Below are 7,406 nucleotides of genomic sequence, written 5' to 3'. Positions count from 1 at the left end.
TAGACCTCTCCTCCCTCCAGAGGGCAGCCCTGGCTCCTCAGCCGTGCTTCCTGTCCCAGGGCCCCTGGGTCCTTAGCCAACATCCTCCAGGCAGTGTTTGGTGAGAAGCAGGATCTAGGGGCAGGTCCCCTGCCTTCCCTGTCATTAGTAGGTGCCCCGAACCACTCTGAGCCTTCGTTCTCTGTGCCTGGGAGATGGCTGCACCTCCGGCTCCCAGGTGAAACGTGGCGGAGGTTCCAGGAGCACAGAGGACCACCGTCTCTACCCTCCTTCCCTTCACCATTGACATTGACCCTTTCTGCCTCTTCCACCTTCATCCCTGCTGGGGCCACTGCTGCTCATTTCCTCTTTATTCTCTGTTTTTCCCGACCCCACTAGAGGAAGGTGCACCTCAGTGACTGGCCTGGCGCAGACAGCTGGCACTCCCATGGGAACCTAGCATCAGACCTCCTGGCAGAAGTGTGGAAAGGTGTCTTCCATGGGAGTATAGGCAGGTCCTGGGCCACTGCCCCAGGCCCACGTGGGTCTCCAATCCACCTCAGAGGCCAGGCTACCGGCACACCTGCACCTGAGGGACCCCAGTGCTCCCAGCTTTTATTCCTCACCTCTCCTGTCCCTGCCATCCCTCCCTCCCTCTCCTCACTACACCCCAGCTGGCACAGTGTGGGGGTTGGGAAAGTTGTATCACATCTGCTTCCCTCCCTGTCTCAGTTTTCCCATTGCCTCGCCTCCCGCTCTTGACCTTGTGCTCACCACCTCCCTTGTTCGTGCCACCCCTGTCTGGCTGCCTTTCCACTCTTGTGTCCTCGTTCTTGTCCTTCCCATTCCTTCCTCTCTCCTCCCCAGCTCCAGGCCTGTCCTCTTCCCTCCCCCTCCTTGCTGTGCATCCCCACGCCAATCCCCTATCCTCTCCCCAGCTGTGGGGGCCGGTGCCGGGGAGCCCAGTATTTGCCTCATCGTTCTGCTATGGCTTCTGGATGCAGCACATCTGGATTCCGGGGCCCAGATGTGTGGTTGCCACAGCGACCTCAGTCCCTCTGGTAAATACAGGCGCCCACCCGGCTCAGAGTAGAGAGGAAAACAATTGTGTGACTTTTCTTTTGTCACGAGATAGAAATGTCCTCCCTCCTCCCTTTTCCTCACGCCCATGTCTCTAGACAGAGGAAGTTGTAAGGGTCCCCTCAGGTCCAGGCCCTTCCTGCCGTGGTTCCCTTGTCTTGGGTACCCTTGCCCGTGAGTGCTGGCTGGTTTTCTGTCCCTACCCTGCCCCACCTCCACCCCCTAGCTCTCATTAATGGACCCCCCCCCCCCACACACACACAGCTTATGTAATTCTGAGTCTACAAGGCAGCTCTGCAGAGGGAGATGCCTGGGTTCCACAGCCTTCTCTCCACGAGTCCTTCTAGGAGCTGCTTGGTGTCTCTGCTCTCCGCAGTCCTTCCCTTTCCCAGTGCTGATGTTGAGAGAACACACAGGCTTTGAAATCAGGAAGCTGGGGAGGTCCCACTTCCTGGCCACCAGCAAAGTCCCCTGGATGAGCCACGGTGTCTGAGCTGCTGCTTCCTTGGGACTAATAAAAACACCTGCGCTGTGTCAGAAACGGCTTTGTCCACAGAAGTCCAGCATGACCGTGTGCCAGCTCTCCCGCTCTGGCACTGCTTGCCTGGACCACAGCTCTGACCTCCCCTCAACGCACCGCCGTCATCCCTCAAGTCCTTTTCCTGGGTTGCCCTCACTCCTGTCTTCCTTCTGGCCTTCCTACCTTCCCCTTCCTTTTCTGTGTCTGTTATCTGTAACCTCCTGAGCTCAGGTCAGGAACCTGCAAGATCATTCAAGGTGGAGGTTGGAGCAGAATACCCCCGGACTGAGGATCCCGGGAATAGCCAGAGTGCATGACCGTTCCCTGCATCACTGTGACCTTTCTGCCCACCCCCAGGACACTTCAGTGAAGCCCACCCAGCTCTGACCTGGCCTACCTCTGTGGCTCCCCACCACACCCCCCATTCCCTCCTCTCCCCATCTCTCACTGCTGCTGCTGACAAGCACTCAGGGTCCTGCACCACGCAGGCTCCTTCCCCTCCTGATGAGGGGCAGGCATGTGGAAGGTACAAGTTCCTCCAGAGTCAAAACCCAACAGGTGGTTAAAGTGCGAGACCATGGTTACTTTGGAATCTGAAATCTGCCTAGTACCCAGTGGTTTTCCCAAGTGTTGTGCCCCGTGATAGCTTCTAAAAACGGGCTATCCCTTGGCTCTTGTTTCTTACCATAGTTCCTGGGTCACACATACCTAGGAAGACCATGTTTCTAAAATACTAAAACCAAGATAGGGCCTGGAGGGACACAGACATGGCTGTAGACCAGGAGCAGAGAACACTCCTCTGTGGTCCGCTGTTGCACCAATCCACAACCCTCACCCTTTTAGCTACTGTCCCCACCATCCCCCACTCCCTGCCAGGAGGTCTGAGAGAAGCTGTTACCTACTCCTGCTTTGGGGGCCCGGGGCCAAGGCTCAGGAAGGAAACTGAGCCCAGCTTTGTCTCAGATGATGACTTCATTCTCTTCATCAAAGCCAGGAAAAAAGCACACACATGGGGACACCCACGCGAGAGGCACACGGCTCTAATGGGGCTGCCACGGGGCCAGCGCACCCCATCCAACCACAGCAGCACACCTGCACACCACATGCAGACAGCTGTACCTCGGTGCAGATCCCTGGCAGAACTGGGCCCCTTCGTGCCCCTTTGCCTGTGGCCTAGGACTTGGCCAGGGGACACCTGGGTGGTGAGGTGGCAGCAGGTTAGGGAGAACTCTGTCTTCAGTGTGGAGCCTGGGGCGGGTTCTCCCTTTGCCCCAGTAATTTCTGCTCAGTGGAAAAAAATCTTTTCAATCCCCCATGAGGGCAGCACAGGGGGAAATGAGGGCACAGGGAACACCCAGCCGTGCCTGTTTGCCCATTCACCCCCTTTTATTTTCCCTTTTATTTTTTTGTCACCAGCTGATACCCAAGTGCCCTTTGCCTATGACTCCCAACATTGTGCCTACTCCTTTCTTGCTCCCCAGCAGTCAGTCCCGTAGGGCTTTCCAGTACTCAGCCCCTTCATGTGCGTGCCCCACCCCCTGTTTGCCTCCTCAGTCAGAGGTCATCTGTACACCGTCCTGTTGACCTTCCCCGGCCTTCTCCACCCCAGTTTCCTCCCGAAGTCTTAAGCCCCTGTGTCCTGGTGTCCAGCCTCACCTGCTGCGTCTCTGGGGCTTGGCTGAGGTGGGAGAATGAAGAGGGCGGTGATTCTGAACGAATAACACGAAAGACACCTGGCAGGACTGCTGGGAAGAAGCAGCAACAGCCAGGTGGGAGCAGTGGGGACCGATGGGGCTGGGATGTGGAGTCCAGAGCCAGCTCCATGTGGCCAGAGGAAACTTCCCACCCCTTCCTCTGCTCCCCGCCCCACACTGCCTGGTGGCTGCAGAGGGTGAAGACATGAACCCATAGACAAATGGACTGAGATCTTTGCTGGAACGGTGGCTAGAGAGAGCAGGGAGGGGCTGCGGAGAGGGGTCAGCAGAGGAAGAGTGTTGGCAAGGAGAGAGCCTGCCAGAAGGGAAGGGCGACAGGTGGGGAAGTGAAATAGCCCGAGGACAGGATATCCAGTTGGACAGAAACTAGGGTGAGTTTTACATGGGATGGGGGAAAGAACGATGAAGGGGGCAAGGTGAGGCTCTGGTGGGAGTAGGGAGTCTAGACAGGGAAGGGGCGGGGGGAGGGGGAGGAGGGGTGGGAGGCCCTGCCCTATCTCCGCTCCCCTTCCTGACCTCATACTAGTCCTCCCCTTCTCCTCCCCCTGCTCGCTGCGTCTCTCCTCTCCTCCCTCTCTGTCATTGCCGAAATCCACGGTCGGTCGTGGTCAGGGCTCAGTAAGCCTCTCCTGCAGGGGACAAGCGCAGGGCCCTTCAGGGAGCTCACCCTGCCCTGCCCGGAGGCACTGCCTTTCCAGAATTGGGGACGGCAGGTGTAGAAACACTACAAGTGCTCCGCGACCCAGGTAAGGAACCGCTAACCAGATACTTGGAGGAGAGGGCGCGGCAAGGGGCTTCTCTGTCATCCCCACCTGTTGGGCGGCCGAAGTGCGACCGGACGGACGGCTTCTAGGAGCGGCTCCCCGGCCAAGCGGGGATGACTTTTTCAGGGGACTCCCCGCGGAGGGTGTGTCTGGAAGGACGTATGTGTGTGTGTGTGTGTGTGTGTGTGTGCGCGCTTGCTTGCTTGCTTGCTTGCGCTCGCACTCCGAGAGTACTAAAACTCTGGGTACAATGCAGACACCGGGTAGAAGCTGGGAACAAACCCAGGGATTCTGGATTCAGGTGGCAGCAGCTGCTGTGAGGTGGCTCTGGGCTTTGGAGGTGCTGGGGCTGGGACCGGCAAGACGAGGCTGAGCTGGTGGGCAGCGGAGGAGCCTCGGGAGGGAAGCGACAAGGGGCATTCCAAATGCTGAGCCCTGAGCCAGGGCTCCCCAGCCTTCCTGATGGAGGCTCTGCAGGTGGCAGTCCCTGAGCTTCAGGACCTGGGAGGCAGGTCTGGGACATGCTGAGTTGGGGCAGTCGGACAGAGTGTGATTCTGAAGCCAGCAGCACTGCATCCAGAACTCATGGTTCAGCAGGGAGGGAGTGACTGGGAGATGTCCCCGTAGGGCACAGGGCTCTGACTTGACTTGGGCCCCCAGCCAAGCTCCCCCTGCTTCTGTCCGTCTGACCCTCCCCACCCTACCCCAACACATGTGACACACCCCGGTAGGGCGGGCGGGCCCCTTATCTCGCCTGGAAAGAATTTAATGGCATAGAAACAACTGGAAGCGGAACTGAAGGGAGCTCCTCGGAAGCAATGTGGAAATATCACAGCTGCCATGGACCCCGCCTCTGCTTCCTGGACCCCCAGCCCCTCCCCTCTTGTTCTGACCTTGCTCCAGTCCCGCAGGACTTAGCACCTCAATTCCTCAAACTGGCCACTCAGGGTAGCACTAGGACCAACCTTCCTGCCTCTCCCTGATCCCTGGCCCTTCCTCACAGGGTCCGGAAATTCTTTCTGTCAACTTTTTCATTCCCCAAACCCATCAGCTCCTCAGAATAAGGGGAATCGGGATCCCCCAACTCCCCCCACCCATCTAGTTCAAATTCAGCCCCCACCACCTCAGTACACCCTTCCTCTTCACATATTCCTGGAATCCTTCCACCTTTACCCCCTACCACCAGATTCATGGGGATGGGGGAAGAGAGAATGTGGCAGAAAAGGCACAAGCAGGCATGGTGGGGTGTGGCCAGAGACCCCCCCACACCTCGAACATCCCTCAGAGAAGCCAGTCCCTCTCCCCCCCTGGAATCTGCAGTCCCTGATGAGCAAAGTGTCAAGATTGGCCACAACACTGAATACCAAGGAAGCTGAGTCACGGTTTGGGAGGACACCCCCACCCCTGCCAGTCATCCAGCAGGGGTGCCAAGAGGGTGAGGCCATGTGCCCCACCCCCACCCCACAACACAGCCCCCCTGCAGAGGTGCCCCAGACACAGCTTTAGAGGAATGATGAGGGACCCAAGAGACATCCTCTTTCTTGGCTGGCCAGAGTTGACAGAAAAGCAGAGTTCTCCAGCGGTGAAAATAGAAGTCAGAGAGAGGGGCTAGAGACCAAGCAGAGGAGGTGGGTGGTTACCCACCGTAAGGAGGTGCTGGCTGTGTGGTCTCGGGTGTGGGGGGACTGTGCCTTCCTTCCAGACCACCCTGGCTGCTGGGTTCTCTGCCCTCCTTCCCGCTGCAGAATCCTTCTCATTTCCCCCAAACATGTGGGGAGAGATTCAGGCTCCAAGGGTTGGGGGAGGGGTGCTGGGCTGCACCAGAGGCCTGGAAAGGCAGCAGCTGGGGAGTCCTTCCGTCCCCTCTGGGAAGAGCTTGCTGATGGGTTTCCTGAACTCCACCTGGATTCTTTGACTCATGTAACTGCCCTCTGAGCTTCCTCAGGCATCATCCCAAGAGCAGATAAGGGAGAAAAGGGAAGGGGGAGAGTGTGTCTGCCTGCAGACTTGCAGGCTATGTGTATTTATGCACAGGTGTGTTTGCTTTTATATAAGGAACTCTTCAAAAAGATGGTGGACATTGTATATCGTGAGATATACTTGGATTTCACTATTTTGGCACCAAAACAAATGCTTAAATTCCGTCTCTCATAGACTTTGCAAGATAGTCCTGCGTTTGTGGATAGTCACACATGAATGGACTTGCACATCCACACATTTGTGTCTGCACAGCTTTCCCCCATAGCCTGTGGTTGGTATGGTGGTATCCGCCTCACCTTAGACCAAGAACAACAGGCTTTGAGAGTAGGCCAGAGTCCCTGTCTTGTTGAGGCGTTCTCCCAAGGTGGTAGAAGCTAATCTGTCCCAGCTGTCCCCTCTTTCCTCTGGGCTGCTGGGTGTTGAAGTAGCCCTGAAAAATGCCACTGTCATTCAGAGGAGACACAGCAGCACAGGGAGTCAGGAAATGTGTGTGTGTGTGTGTGTGTGTGTGTGTGTGTGTGTGTGTGTGTGTGTTGGGGTGAAGATCCAGTCGGTACTTGCTGCCACTGCGCTGGCCTCTCTCCAGCCCCTCTGGCCTGGAAGAGCTGGCCTGGAACAGCTGCCCTCTGACTCCACAGCTTTTCACCTGAGCAGAAGCCTGGCCCTCTCTGCTCGCTATTTTGCTCCCAGGAGCCCCTTCTCCTATCTCCTGCCTTCTCCATTGCCTCCCTGCTCTGTCCAGTCCTGGTCTGCACTCCCCAAGCACAACTGGCCATCCTTGCCCAGATCAAGGGACAAAATATTCTCAGCCCCATGATGTCCCTTCTGTTCATTGCCCTGTGAGGGGACGCAGCTGTGGCCCAGAACACTACAGATTAATGCTTTGTCTCCTGACTCTTGGAATAAGTAGGGCTATATGGCGTGTCCTCATAGGTGCCTGGCTTTTTGGGTTCAGTTTCATGTTCGTCTCCCATAGACTTTGCAAAGGTATCCACGCTTTCACCTGGGGTGTAGCTCATTTTCACTGTTGTGTTATATTCTACCGTGAGACCAAACCACAATGATCCAGTCAGTTCTACTCATGGGAAACATTTGAGTAGTCCCGGGGTGAGGCTCTTATAAATAGGACTGAATACTGCGAATATTCCTAGTGGTAGAACTACTGCATCACAAGGTCTGCACACGTTCAGCTTTACTGGATTTAGCAAATTCTGCTGAGCAGTTTGCCAGAGTACTTGCACCATCTGGTTCTTCCAGGGTCTACCCTGACCTATTCTAAAACTCTGCTTCTGCCCCAACTGCTATTTATAACCAACTTGCAATCTAGACTCTGTCCGTGGTCCTAGCCCTGACCTTGGTCCTGCCCTT

The sequence above is a fragment of the Ochotona curzoniae genome, unplaced genomic scaffold (assembly GCF_017591425.1).
Source record: "Ochotona curzoniae isolate NIBS_2020 unplaced genomic scaffold, NIBS_Ocur_1.0 contig_4862, whole genome shotgun sequence".
Classification (NCBI taxonomy): domain Eukaryota; kingdom Metazoa; phylum Chordata; class Mammalia; order Lagomorpha; family Ochotonidae; genus Ochotona; species Ochotona curzoniae.
The sequence above is the reverse complement of the archived record's forward strand: the minus strand, read 5'-3'. Positions refer to the sequence as shown.